Source organism: Cryptomeria japonica, chromosome 9 (assembly GCF_030272615.1).
Source record: "Cryptomeria japonica chromosome 9, Sugi_1.0, whole genome shotgun sequence".
NCBI classification, from domain to species: Eukaryota; Viridiplantae; Streptophyta; class Pinopsida; order Cupressales; family Cupressaceae; genus Cryptomeria; species Cryptomeria japonica.
The window spans coordinates 651,327,060-651,340,844 of record NC_081413.1 but is presented as its reverse complement, the minus strand read 5'-3'; positions in this window follow the sequence as shown (position 1 = coordinate 651,340,844).

The following is a 13,785-nucleotide window of genomic DNA, read 5'->3' as shown; positions in this document are numbered from 1 at the left end:
TTTGGTTTTGTTTCTTCCTAAGGGGAGGAATGTTGTTCAACGTTCATGGAGTAGTTTCTTCCTACATCGAGCTTCTATCATTGGTGCAGATTCCACATTGAGGGGGGGCTTCCTGGCTTCTCTTCTTCTCTCATATGGGGGGGACTTTTTCCTCACATGGGGTTTTGTCCTTCACATACTTCTATGAGAGTTCTTTGTATCTAGTTTTCATCTCTCGTTTGGGGGAGGGTTTTTTCCCATTGGGTTTTTCTCTCTTTCTCCACTTTGTGAGAGATTTCATTGCATTGCTTTTCATGCATTTGCATTTGTACATGGGTACCTAACATGGCCTAGTAGTCGGGACCCATCTTGCATTGCTTAGTTGCATTGTAGACTTAAGTGCATTCCCCTAAGTTGCACTTAAGGGGGGGTTTTGGTGTAAATAATTATTCATCTTGGATATTATTACACTTACTTAGGTTTACTTAGGAAATGCATTTCATAGTAGTTTGGGTATGAGACACTTGGGTGTTTGTGCCACATTGGGATAGTGTGTGTAGGAGAATTTCCACCTTTTCACCTCATGTGGAATATTTTATTGTTTCTCCTACCTACCCACACCTATTTCCTACCTACCCTTGTTTCTTATTGAGCCACATGTCATATTTGTGTGCTCACATATCCATAAGCCTTGCCTATATAAGCAGGCTTATCTACATTGTATGTAATTTGAACTATTGATCATTTTCTATTGATGAGAATACAGTTTATTCTTGTCCTATATTTTGTCTCTATTGTACTTTTCATTGAGCTCTTGATCTTGGAAAAATCTCACACACATAAATCATAATGAATCCACCAATATCAAAGAGACTATCAAGACATGCACAATAATAAAATATTTATCATATCCTCTAATAAAGGATGAATCAAGTAGTGGCACTACAAGTGAAGAGGGGAAAAACATGCAAGGTTGGATTAGATGGTTATAACTTCAAGTAAACATTCAAAATACAAAGGAACCCATTTTATACCTTGCAAGCTACCTTCTCCTTTGGATTGAGCTTGATGAAGTCGAATGATGCACCCTTGATATCGACTTGATTCGCTCCCTAGATGGGGATTGTCGATTTCTCTCCACACACAACAAGATTGGTTGGATTTGGATTGGATTTGGATTGGATTTGGATTGTGATGGATATAAATTAAAGAGGAGGAGGTTTGTGTTGGATGAAGGATTATTTTAACATTATTCCCATATGATGGAGGATTTTCATCCTCAAATGGACAGCATGAGAATATGATGAAAATAGATTTCATGGTTTGTAAGGAAATGAGACTCCAATTTATAGATTAGAGGAGGCCAAAATGAAGGGCCAAGATCGACTTTGGGATGAAGGGTTGAGATCTATTTGAGAGGAAGCACATGGATTGAGAGGACAAGGTGTGGAGACCAAGAGATATTCCATAAAGGTATTTCTTATCTCCACACCTCTCAAGGTACATGGGGAAGAGCTCCCAAGTACATTGGGAAGAGAAAAAGGAATATAAAATTCCTTGGGGGAAGATAAGAGGAATTAAAAACTCCAAACTAAGAGGATGTGTGGCAAGACTAAATGGATAAAGGAATTAAAAATTCCTTGGGAAGAGGATGCATGGGGAGATTCAAAGAATTTGAATTTCCTTGAAAGAACCAAGGTGATTAGAGATGTGAAAATGATTAAAGAGATTGATTAGGTGGGTTAATGAGGTATTAGAGTGCAAATGGGAAAGTTAGGAGGATGTGACATTAGGAGAGAGAATGAGTGGATGAATATGAAATTAGAGAATAATGATAAGTATGATTAAGGAAGCATTAATTAGGTTAAATGAAGATTAGAGAAAGTGATGTGTAGGAATCACAAGACTAGGTTAGTTAATTGAAATTATTTAACTAAAATGTGCAACCAATGAAGTGTCAATGTTAAAATCTATCAAGAATGTTGAAGTGAATCGCTTGACCGGTGGGTAAGTGCACAAATATGGTGGTCAAAAAGGTGGGTATAAGTGGACACTTTTTTTTTCTGAAATCAAGTGAACCTGAACTTGGAGGCAAAATTTGAAAGTCATCCACTCAAGATATGAAGATAATCAAACAACAAATATTGTAGTACTTTGAATCTATTTTCCAAACTACTAAACTTTTTCAAAATTGGATAAGATTAAGGGGGTCAAATCCTTCGCACATGAAAAACTGACCCTATTTTTTTCTAAAAAACATAACATAGTGTCTGACGTGTGCATCAAAAAAGTCATAGTTAGATTTAGTATTTTAACAAATCCTTTGGCAAAAAGATAGTTAAGAGTGAGCACTAGAAGATGTGTATTTTTTGTAATTTTTTGTTGAGTATTTTTTTTTTATGATTTTTCCAATCGAGCACATCCTGAAAATTCGGTACCTGTTCATGCGCGAAGCATAAGTTGCACTAAACAAATCGAAAATACAATTTTATTTTTTTTAAATTGTAAAGAATCAAGTACACTACAATAATATATAAAAAAATTTTAATTTGGATACATATATCAAAAGTTATTCAAAAAATGGTGCACCTATGTCTGTGAGAACTATGGAGACACTAGTAAAAGAAATTCAATAATAATATGTTATATTTGTTCAAATTGAAAACAAATTATATGGTTAGAAAGCTCAGAAGATGGGTGAAAATATGGTGGCAATTTTAGAAATACACTTTATGAAGTGTAAACCCGATGATGACAAAGTTGATAAACCAAGTTGATAAAATAAAACATGTCAAAAATGAGAGAAATGGAGGGAAATCAAACTTCCAATCCATAGCTTTGTCATCCAGGCCTATTTCCAAGCCTAAAAAGTCAAAAGCATGTACAGGGTACTTATAGTTTAAAAAGCGCGTATGGGGTATTTATAGTGTAAGAAGTGTGTACGCTCTTGTTTCCCTTTAAACAGCACATAAGCACTATCTTTACTATAAACAATGCATACGCACTATTGTATAATATGATATTCTATGTATAATATGTGTATATTCATATAATATATGTAATATATAATATGTGTATAATATGACATTGTATATATAATATGTTTATATACATATAATATATTAAACATATATATACACATGTAAGTGTATCGTCTCTCCCTCTCAAATGCATACAAGGTCTCTCTCTCTCTCTCTCACTCTCTCTCTCTCCCCTTCTCCCTTCCTCCATACCCCATCCCTCTTTCTCTTCTTCTCTCCCTCCATACCCTACTGCAACTGTGTCTGCACTTCTATAGAAGTAAGTGAATTTATTTCTTATCTACAACTTCCTCTTTGATTTTTATCATGTATTCTCTCCCTCCCTCTACCTCTCCCTTCCCCCCATGTTCTCTCCTTCTCTCCCTCTCTCTCCCTCTCCCCTCTCCTCTCCCTCTCTCTTTCCCTCTCTCTCCCTCTCCCCTCTCCCCTCTCTCTCTCTCTCTCTCTCTCTCTCTCTCTCTCTCTCTCTCTCTCCCTCCTTCCCTCCCTCCTTCCCTCCCTCCCCCCTCTTCCCTCCCTCTACCTCTCCCTTCCCCCATGTTCTCTCTCTCTCTCTCTCTCTCTCTCTCTCTCTCTCTCTCTCTCTCTCTCTCTCTCTCCTCTCTCTCTCTCCCTCTCTCTCTCTCTGCCCTCTCCTCTCTCTCTCTCTCTCTCTCTCTCTCTCTCTCTCTCTCTCTCTCTCTCTCTCTCTCCCTCTCTCCTTCCCTCTCTCCCTCTCTCTACCTTCCCTCCCCCCTCTATTTCTCCCTTCCCCCCATGTTCTCTCCCTCTCCTCTCCCTCTCTCTCCCTCTCCCCTCTCCTCTCCCTCTCTCTCCCTCTCCCACCCCCCCTCTTCTCTCTCTCTCTCTCTCTCTCTCTCTCTCTCTCTCTCTCTCTCTCTCTCTCTCTCTCTCTCTCTCCCCCTCTCTCTCTCTCCCTCTCTCTACCTTCCCTATCCCTCTACCTCTCCCTTCCCCCATGTTCTCTCCCTCTCTCCCTCTCCCCTCTCTCTCCCTCTCCCACCCCCCTCTTCTCTCTCTCTCTCTCTCTCTCTCTCTCTCTCTCTCTCTCTCTCTCTCTCTCTCCTCTCCTCTCTCTCCCTCTCCCACCCTCTCTCTCCTTCCCTCTCTCTATCTCTCTCCCTCTCTCTCCCTCCTTCCCTCTCTCTACCTTCCCTCCCCCCTCTTCTCTCCCTCTCTCCCTCCCTCTACGTCTCCCTTCCCCCCATGTTCTCTCCCTCTCTCCCTCTCCCCTCTCCTCTCCCTCTCTCCTCTCCTCTCCCTCTCCCACCCCCCCTCTTCTCTCTCTCTCTCTCTCTCTCTCTCTCTCTCTCTCTCTCTCTCTCTCTCTCTCCCTTCCCTCCCCCCTCTTCTTTTCTTCTCTCCCTCCCTCTACCTCTCCCTTCCCCCCATGTTCTCTCCCTCTCTCTCCCTCTCCTCTCCCTCTCTCTCCCTCTACCCTCTCCTCTCCCTCTCTCCCTCTCTCTCCCTCTCCCCTCTCCTCTCCCTCTCTCTCCCTTCCCCCCCTCTTCTCTCCCTCTCTTCCTCTCCCTTCCTCCATACCCCTTCCATAACTTTTTTTAACGCTTGGTAGTGCGTACGCGGTACTTATTACTCATAAGTGATACTATTCCCATAATTCGATACCCTGGGATAACATTTTTAGGCTTAGTAGCACATACACGCTACTTATCAACCGAGAATACCATTGGACTTGCCAACATTTTATGGCCTAGCAACGCGTATGCAGTTATCAATGTAGTGTGTACGCAGTTTATAGATATACTTTTAGTTGCCCAAGAGCCTCAACGGCCTCAAAAGAAGTTTTTGAGGTCGTTGAAGGCCCCACTGGAACTGTGTCTGCACTTCTATCACTGTTGTATACATAAACATAAGTGAATTTTTTGTTTTTTGCATGATTTCAAATGATTGAATTGTTGTTTTTATTAGTTTTTTGTTTTTGCATGGTTTCAAATGATTAAATTGTGATTGTTTAATAGTTTGATTCCAAAAAATAGTGATAAGATGCATACTTATGGTTATTTATTTATTTTTTAACTTTTCTTTACATATATATGTAATATGATTCTATTTAGGTCAACTGATCTCAACCATGGGAAAGAACAAGTGAGGAACGATGGAACAATGAGAGGCTCAAAAGGAAAGACAAAGGTAGCGTATGAAGAAATTGTGTGACATAAGAACAATGGGAGAAGAAGGTATGTCAACCTCAACATCTCAATTCGATTTACCAAACAAATATAATGCATGTAATGCAATTGAAGAAGAAACATTTGATAATTTACCGTTTGAACCTAATGCACTTGAAGAAGAAACATTTGATAATTTACCGTTTGAACCTAATGCAATTGAAGAAGATATCGGATTGAATAATCAATTAAATGATGAACATATTACACCTTCTCTACTTGATGAATTGAATGTACATAACGCACCGATGTTAACACCTCCTAGAATTATTCGTAGGAAACCAAAGTATCTAATTGACATTGATGAGAATATATTGAAGTCAATGCCCAATAAAATGAATGAACAAACTTGTAGGAGAATGGTTAAAAGAATATGGCAAAACCATTTTAAAAACTTAAATCAAACTGCAAGATGTCAATTAATTGTTCAAATGATTAAAAATTTGAATTTTAGAGAGACAATGAAAATTCTAGGCCTAAGATCATCTGAAAGTAACAATGAAAGAACTATTGTTAGAAATATATTTGATGCATATGAATCTATTGGTTTAAAATCATGTAGTAAAGATTCTAATGCTACTCGACATGTCATTACATCAACCATAATGAGCAAGAAAATAAAAAAAGATCATTTGATAAGCAAAACAAGTAAGTCATTGAACATTAGTAGAACAACATTAAGTAAAGCATTAAAGAGGTGAGAATAAATAGAGGAACCTAACAATAATTATCTTTGGGCATTTTCGAGTAGACTACCACACAAAGACAAGGTTGTTGTAGATGCACTAAAAACATTAATTGAAAATATTTGGCATGACAACACAAGAGTATCGCCCAACCAAAGAGATGTTGTTAGAAGGTGAATTGGGTCTAAAAATCATAAGCCACATGTGAAACACTATTTGGATATGACTCAAACTAAATTTTATGAAAGATTCCTTCAAAAGTTTCCTCAAATAAAAATTTCTCAAAGATTTTTTGAAATGGCAAAACCTTTTTATATTAAGATTAATCATGTACGCACCACGTGTTGTTGTAGGATGCATATTGAATTTTCCATGCATTATGATATTTTTCATCATATTTGTCCTACTTTGCACACTAACGATGTTTTGCAGGAATCTAATATACAAGCACCTCCTAAGTCAGCAAGTGTGTTATGTAATAGACATGATGGTTGCATTTATTATAAGATGCCTTGTTTGGAAGGTTCTTGTGCTATATGTGGTGGTTTGCAACGTTTACCAAGATGCATACATTTGGAGAGCACACATGAAATTAGTACGAAACTAGTTTCTTTTGGAAAATACAAGACAATCACATATGGAGTTAAAGATGGAAAAGATTTGAAGAGAGGTGAGCTAGTGCAAAATGATATATGTGTAGCTCAATTTATGAAAATGTTTCAAGAGAGACTAGTTTATGAGTACATAATGCATACACATAGAGCTCGATGGTTAGATGAGCAATTCAAGTTGTGTAAGGACACATTTCCTCTTGGCACCATTGTCTCTATCGTTGATTTCACTGAAAATTATACACTACAACCTCAAAATGAAGTGCAAACCATGTATTATCACTTTACACAAGTTTCTACATTTGTACACATAGCATTCATGCATGCAGATGATAGCATAGAGGAGGATAGAAAGGTTATAAGAGAGTATCACTTCTACATAAGTGATGATCGTACTCATTCATCAGAGTTTGCACAAGGATGCTTTAAAGTTTTCTATGATAGTTTAAGGAAAAGGAACATACGATACAACCAACACTTAATATGGTCAGATAATTGCACCGCACAATTCAAGAATGCAAGGATGTTTTATTGGCTGACAAGGATGCATGTGACAAGCGGTGTACAACATTTTTGGAATTTCACTAAGGCTAGACATTGTAAGGGAGAGCATGGTGGTGCAGGAGCATGTGTGAAAAGAGCCCTAGCTAGGGAAGAATTGAAGTACGAAGGTGGTGCTGAGTTGGTAGATGCAGAAACAATTGTGCGATGGTGTAAGTCTACGATGGGTCCAGGTAATCCAAGTACGTCATTGGTTCGTAGATATTTTTGGTTGATTACTGAATCTAACATTGAAAACTATCTAGATTGTTGTACAGTTGCAGGATCGAGTGACATGCACTCATTTATGCGTTCAAATTCAAGTTCACTGGTAATTTATATGAGACAGATGGTATGTTTTTTCTCTTCATGCATGTATTGTTTGTGGAAAGAAAGTGAATCAGAAGAGTGGGTTGACAAATGGTCTTGTAGACCATTGGTTCCCATTGATTCATATCAAATTCCCAAAGCACTACAATTGAGCCAGATGGAGACATCAGTGGATTTTGACCATGTATCCGACCTAGTGGATTCAGGTGATTTTTTGAGTTAATTTTTTGCTAGTAATCTTTTTGGTTCATTTTGTTGTACATCATACTTTATTTTTGGTATTAATTAACACTTTATCAAATGTAGGTCATGTGTATGTAGTTGTTGCAGAAGAGAACAATGAAGAAGGAAGAGATTACTATTTGTGTCGTTGTGTTGAGCCTAAAAGAAAATTGACAACCACAATCATTGATGGAGAGGGTATTGAGTACCTAATAGGGTCTGTTGTCGTGATAGGAACATGGCTTCAGAGATACCCTATCAAGAATTCTGATGTTTGGTTGTTTGAGGACTTTCAAACACACAGGCATATTCTTCATTTCTCTAACCTTGTTGTTGCAACAAATATTCATTTGATGAAGTATCATGGTAGACCTCATAACAATATTTTATGGAAAGTTCGTGAATCTGACCATGAGGCAATACTTGACACAATATGGGTTAGAGCTGATCCTGAAGGCTCACTTGATTATTTCTACGGTTCAGAGTAGAATGATTTTGACAATTTTGTATAAATCATCGACGAATTGTTCTATATTCATTTTTTGTATATATAAATGCCCATGAGCTGATTTTTACATGTTTAGGGGCATAATTTTGTATATTTAAGTGGCAATGAGCTGATTTGTACATATGTACATGCCAAATTTTGTATATTAAAATGGCGATGAGCTGAATCGCACATATTGTAATGCCAAATTTTGTATAAAAGCCCATGAGATGATTTGTATATTAAAATGGCAATGAGCTGAATCACATATATTGTAATGTCAAGTTTTGTATAAAATCCCATGAGATTATTTGTAAGTCTATTTTTTGTATAATCAAATTGTAAGGAAGTTAAGTAGCGGAAACAACTTCCTACACTAACCTTGACAGGAGGGTAATGCAAAAAATTTTCAGATCGTTACAACAGTTATAGAAAATAGAAAGAGATATAATAGCATTCATACCACAACACAGTGATTTACGTGGGGAAAACCCTTTCAGGAGAAAAACCCCACACTCCAAAAGCAGCTCAATATTTTATTCAGCAATCAAAAACAAATTACAACATACTTGCAGAGAAAGCTCTTCGCAGGAGTACAACTAATCAAATATTCAGAGGCAACTCAATAGCCATAAGACTCTTACACACAACCTCTATCTCACACACCTCATAAATAGGAGATACAATACAAGAAACCGTCAAACGGTATTACAAAACCATGGGCTAAAACCACCCAATAAGGTGTAGCCAACCTTATCTCCCTTCTAGATGCCCTATGACATGTTAAAGCACACATCAACATGTGTCGCTCCCTTTTACAGCTCATTTATGTATCCGATACAAATTATTTTTTCCTATTTCAAGAGTACAAACTTCCGGAGGCCATAACTTGAGAACTAGGTGTCCGATTGACAAACCGTTTGAAGCACCGGAAAGCTCTTGAAGTGCTCTATCACCTCGTAACTGGCTGTGCTGATTATGGCCACTTTTCTGGGTGTTTCAGAGCCTCTAAATCCCCCAAAATTAATTTTAAACATTTTATCGCACCCCTCCAAGACGAAAACTTTAATATCTTCAAAACTAGCTGTGACCTTATGACGCAACTTTACCGGAATGCTTATCTAGCCAACCAGAAGCTTCAGGGAGAGTTTTGCACCATTTCGTGTTCAAATGAAAACTTACTATAAATAGTAACCTCGCATAAATGCAAGGTTGAGACACCATTTTTCCCAACAAATCTCCCACTTGTCGAACACCTTGCAGCAGCGGAAGGGAATGTCAGCACAATGAATCAATTGCTAGGGGCCATAAGGCCCATAGACTCTAAACACCATCTGAACTTCTCTATGCTCATAGCCTTAGTTAAAGCATCTGCAACATTCATCAAAGTTTCCACCTTAACCAGCTTCACCCTACTATCTTCGACCATATCTCTAACAAAATGATACTAAACACCAATATGTTTGGTCCAGGCATGAAATGCCGGGTTCTTAGCTAGGCTAATTGCACTTTGACTATCACAGTAAACTGTCACTGTACCTTGTTTTATTCCAATATCCGAACACAGTCTCTTAAGCCTAATGGCCTCTTTACAAGCATGAGTAGCTGCCATATACTCTGCTTCAATAGTGGATAAAGCAACCACAGCCTGTCGTTTACTCATCCAACTAATTGCACCACCAAACAAAGTAAACACATAAGCACTGGTGGATCTTCTGCTATCAATATCACCTGCCCAATCTAAATCCACATAACCATGGATATCAAGGGAAGTCATATCTCCAACTGAATTACCATGATAACACAAAGAATACTCTGAAGTACCCTTCAAATATCTGAAGACTCTTTTGACTACATCCCAATGAACTCTACCAGGATTAGACATATATCTAGAAAGTACTCCCACTGCTTGGGCAATGTCTAGTCTAGTACAGACCATAGCATAAATCAAGCTTCCAACCACACTTTGGTAAGGTACTCTACTCATGTCTTCCATCTCCAATGGGGATGTAGGACAATCTGAAATAGATAGTTTCATTCCAACTGTAAAAGGAACACTCAATGGTCTACAATTCAACCTCTATAACACTGAATTCACATACTTACTCTAGCCTAGCCATAGCTTTCTGTTCACCCTATCTCTTCTAATTTCCATCCCAAGAATGTGCTTTGCTGTACCAAGATCTTTCATTTCAAATTTAGCAGCGAGCTGAGACTTCAGTTCTGAAATCATACCTTTCCCTTTACCAATGAATAACATATCATCAACATACAATGCAATGAATAAGAAATGATCACCATCAAATTTATAATAAACACAGTGATCTGATTTAGAACGTTCAAATCCCAAACTCAACACATATGTATCAAATTTCTGGTACCACATCCTAGGACTTTGTTTGAGGCCATACAAAGATTTCTTCAATTTACAGACCAAATTTTTTTTGTCTTTCACCACATAGTGCTCCGGCTGTGTCATATAAATATCTTCCTCCAAATCACCATGAAGGAAAGCAGTTTTCACATCCATTTGCTCAACCTCTAAATCATAAGCAGTAGCAATAGAAAGAAAAAATCTAATGGACGTCATTTTTGCAATAGGAGAAAATATCTCACCGTAATCAACACCCTCAACCTGAGAGTAGCCTTTTACAACTAACCTTGCTTTATACTTCTCAATGCTTCCATCTGAACCAATCTTTTTCTTGAACACCCATTTACAACCAAAAGGTTTTTTTCCTTCAGGCAATGGTACAATATCCCATGTATCATTCCTTTTCAAAGCTGCCATTTCTTCCTCCATAGCAATCTTCCAGGATTCTGCATCATTCATACCTAATGCCTCTTCTACAGATTTCGGTTCATCCACACTAGTATTCAGAGAAAAAATACATCTCCAATCATTAGGTGAATACCTTTCAGGTGGTTGTCTATATCTTGTAAACCTTCGAACAAGCTGAGTTGGAGGTTCTTCCTCCTCTTCTGAAGATTCAGAGCTAGACGAGCTCTCCTCAACTTCTTGCCTATCTAGGGGTCTCGATTCAACTCTTTCAGGTGTAGAAGGAAGTTGAATAACATCTTCTTTTTTAGTCTGTTCTGGCTACAATGTAATAGAAGGAGACTTAATTTCTCTAAAAATAACACTTCTACTGTGAATTACCTTTTGTGCAACAGGGTCCCAAAGCTTGTATCCTTTCACACCATAACTATACCCGATGAAGATACATTTCACAGCCTTGTTCTCCAACTTTGTTCGCTTCTCCTTTGGCGCATGTGCATATGCCTCGCAACCAAAAACTCTAAGATGTCTCAATGAAGGCTTGTGACCTGACTATGCTTCCATAGGCATTTTATCAACAAGAGCTGATGTAGGAGACCTGTTAATCAGGTAGCAAGTAGTGGCAACAGCTTCAGCCCAAAACTTTTGTTCGAGACCAGCACCACTCAACATACTCTTAGCCTTCTCCATCAGTGTCCTGTTCATTCTTTCTGCAACTCCATTCTGTTGTGGAGAATACGGAGTTGTCTTCTGCCTGTTAATTCCACAGTATTTACAAAATCTATCAAAATCATTAGAGCAAAACTCACTGCCATTATCAGTTCTCAAACATTTTATTTTCTTTCCAGTCTGCAACTCAACCATTGCTTTAAATTTTTTTAAATGACTAAAAACTTCAGATTTACTCTTTAGAAAATATACCCATGTCCTTCTACTAAAATCATCAATAAATGAAACATAATATGTGGATTTTCCAATCGAAGAGACATCTACTGGACCAAACACATCAGAATGGATAAGATCCAAAACACCACAAGTTTTATGAGAACTCGAGTAAAACTGAACGTGGTTTTGTTTTCCATAAATGCAATGCTCACAGAAATCAAAGTCAAGATTACAATCATTCAAACCTTCAACAAGGTTTTTATTTTTCAAGGTCCTTAGACCCTTTTCTCCAATGTGGCCAAGTCTCTGGTGCCATAACATAGTCTTCTCTGCAGGTAACTTTGCTTCAGATGAAAGAGCACCCTTAGGTACCCAAAAACCATTTCCATCTGCTGAAGGTGAAACCTTCAAATCTTCCATTGAAGTATCCGCAGATTTACTTTTTACAAAAGTGCTATTACACTCAATGGTGTGTGATTCAAGCTTATACAAAGTGCCAAACCTGACACCTCTAGCAACTCCCATAACACCCTTAATCATCTTACATCCTGCTTCAGAAAAGACTACCTGCACACCCGCATCTATCAGTTTGCTCACAGATAACAGGTTTCGTTTTAATCCAGTGATATGTAGCACACCATTAATCCTTTTTATTCTACCATCAGAAAACCTGATTCTAACTTTACCTCGACCAACAATGTCTAGAGGTGAATCATCCCCCAAGTACACCTTACTTCCATTAAATCCTTCATATTCAGAAAACCAATCTCTATTGGAAGTCATATGAAAAGATGCACCTGAGTCAATTAGCCAGGCATCATTACCTGCATGAGTTGCCAAAGCCGCCATAAATGCATCGCCATCTTCCTTGTCGGACTCAGAATCAGAATCGAACTTTTTCTTTTTCTTCTTCTTCTTTTCTTCTTTGCATTCCTTACAGATGTGACCCGATTTACCGCAATTCTAGCAAATGACTTTGGACTTTCCAAGAGATTTCGATCTCCCTTTGGATTTGGACTTGTCGCGCTTCTTATTCTTCTTGCCTTTCTCCTTAGGTCGTCCACGAATGGTTAGGGCTTCCTTTGAACTGATGGATACCTTCCTTCGCATCTCTTCATCGAGTAGGGAACCCACCACATCTTCAGATTTCAAAACAACAGAAGTACTACTGATAGCCATAACAAGAGAATCCCACGAATCAAGCAAAGAACAAAGCAAGATCTGACATTTCTCCTCCTCGTCCATCTTAACACCGACGGATACTAATTGAGCCACAAACATATTGAATGCTTCCAGGTGGTCTGCAATTCCTCCACCCTCTTCCATCTTCAAGGAATACAATTTCTTTCTTAAGAAAATTTGATTTAATAAAGATTTCGCTTGATACATCTCACCAAGCTTAGTCCATAGCTTCTTTGCAGAGTTTTCTTCATGGACATTGATTAGAACAGAGTCTACCAGGCACAGTCTGATTAGACCTTTGGCTTTTCGGTCCATAACATCATACTGAGCTACCGCAGTAGGATCTAATGGCCTTTGGACATTTGCATCAACAGCATCCCAAAGATCTCGATCTATTAGCAGATCTTCCATCTTCGGCTTCCTTATCTCAAAATTACTTCCATTAAATTTCTCCACCTCTATTCTCCCTGATGAACTCGCCATCTGAATATTCCTGCAACAAGATGAAAAAGTGTCTTCTGCACAAGCTCCCACTCAAATCTAGATTAGTTCAAAAAACCCAACTGCCCACAATTGAAACCAAAGGTGATCGGGCTCTAATACCACTTGTAAGGAATTTAAGTAGCGGAAACAACTTCCTACACTAACCTTGACAGGAGGTAATGCAAAACTTTTTCAGATCGTTACAACAGTTACAGAAAATAGAAATATATATAATAGCATTCATACCACAACATAGTGATTTACGTGGGGAAAACCCTTTCGGGAGAAAAACCCCACACTCCAAAAGCAGCTCAATATTTTATTCAGCAATAAAAAATAGATTACAACATACTTGCAAAGCAAGCTCTTCG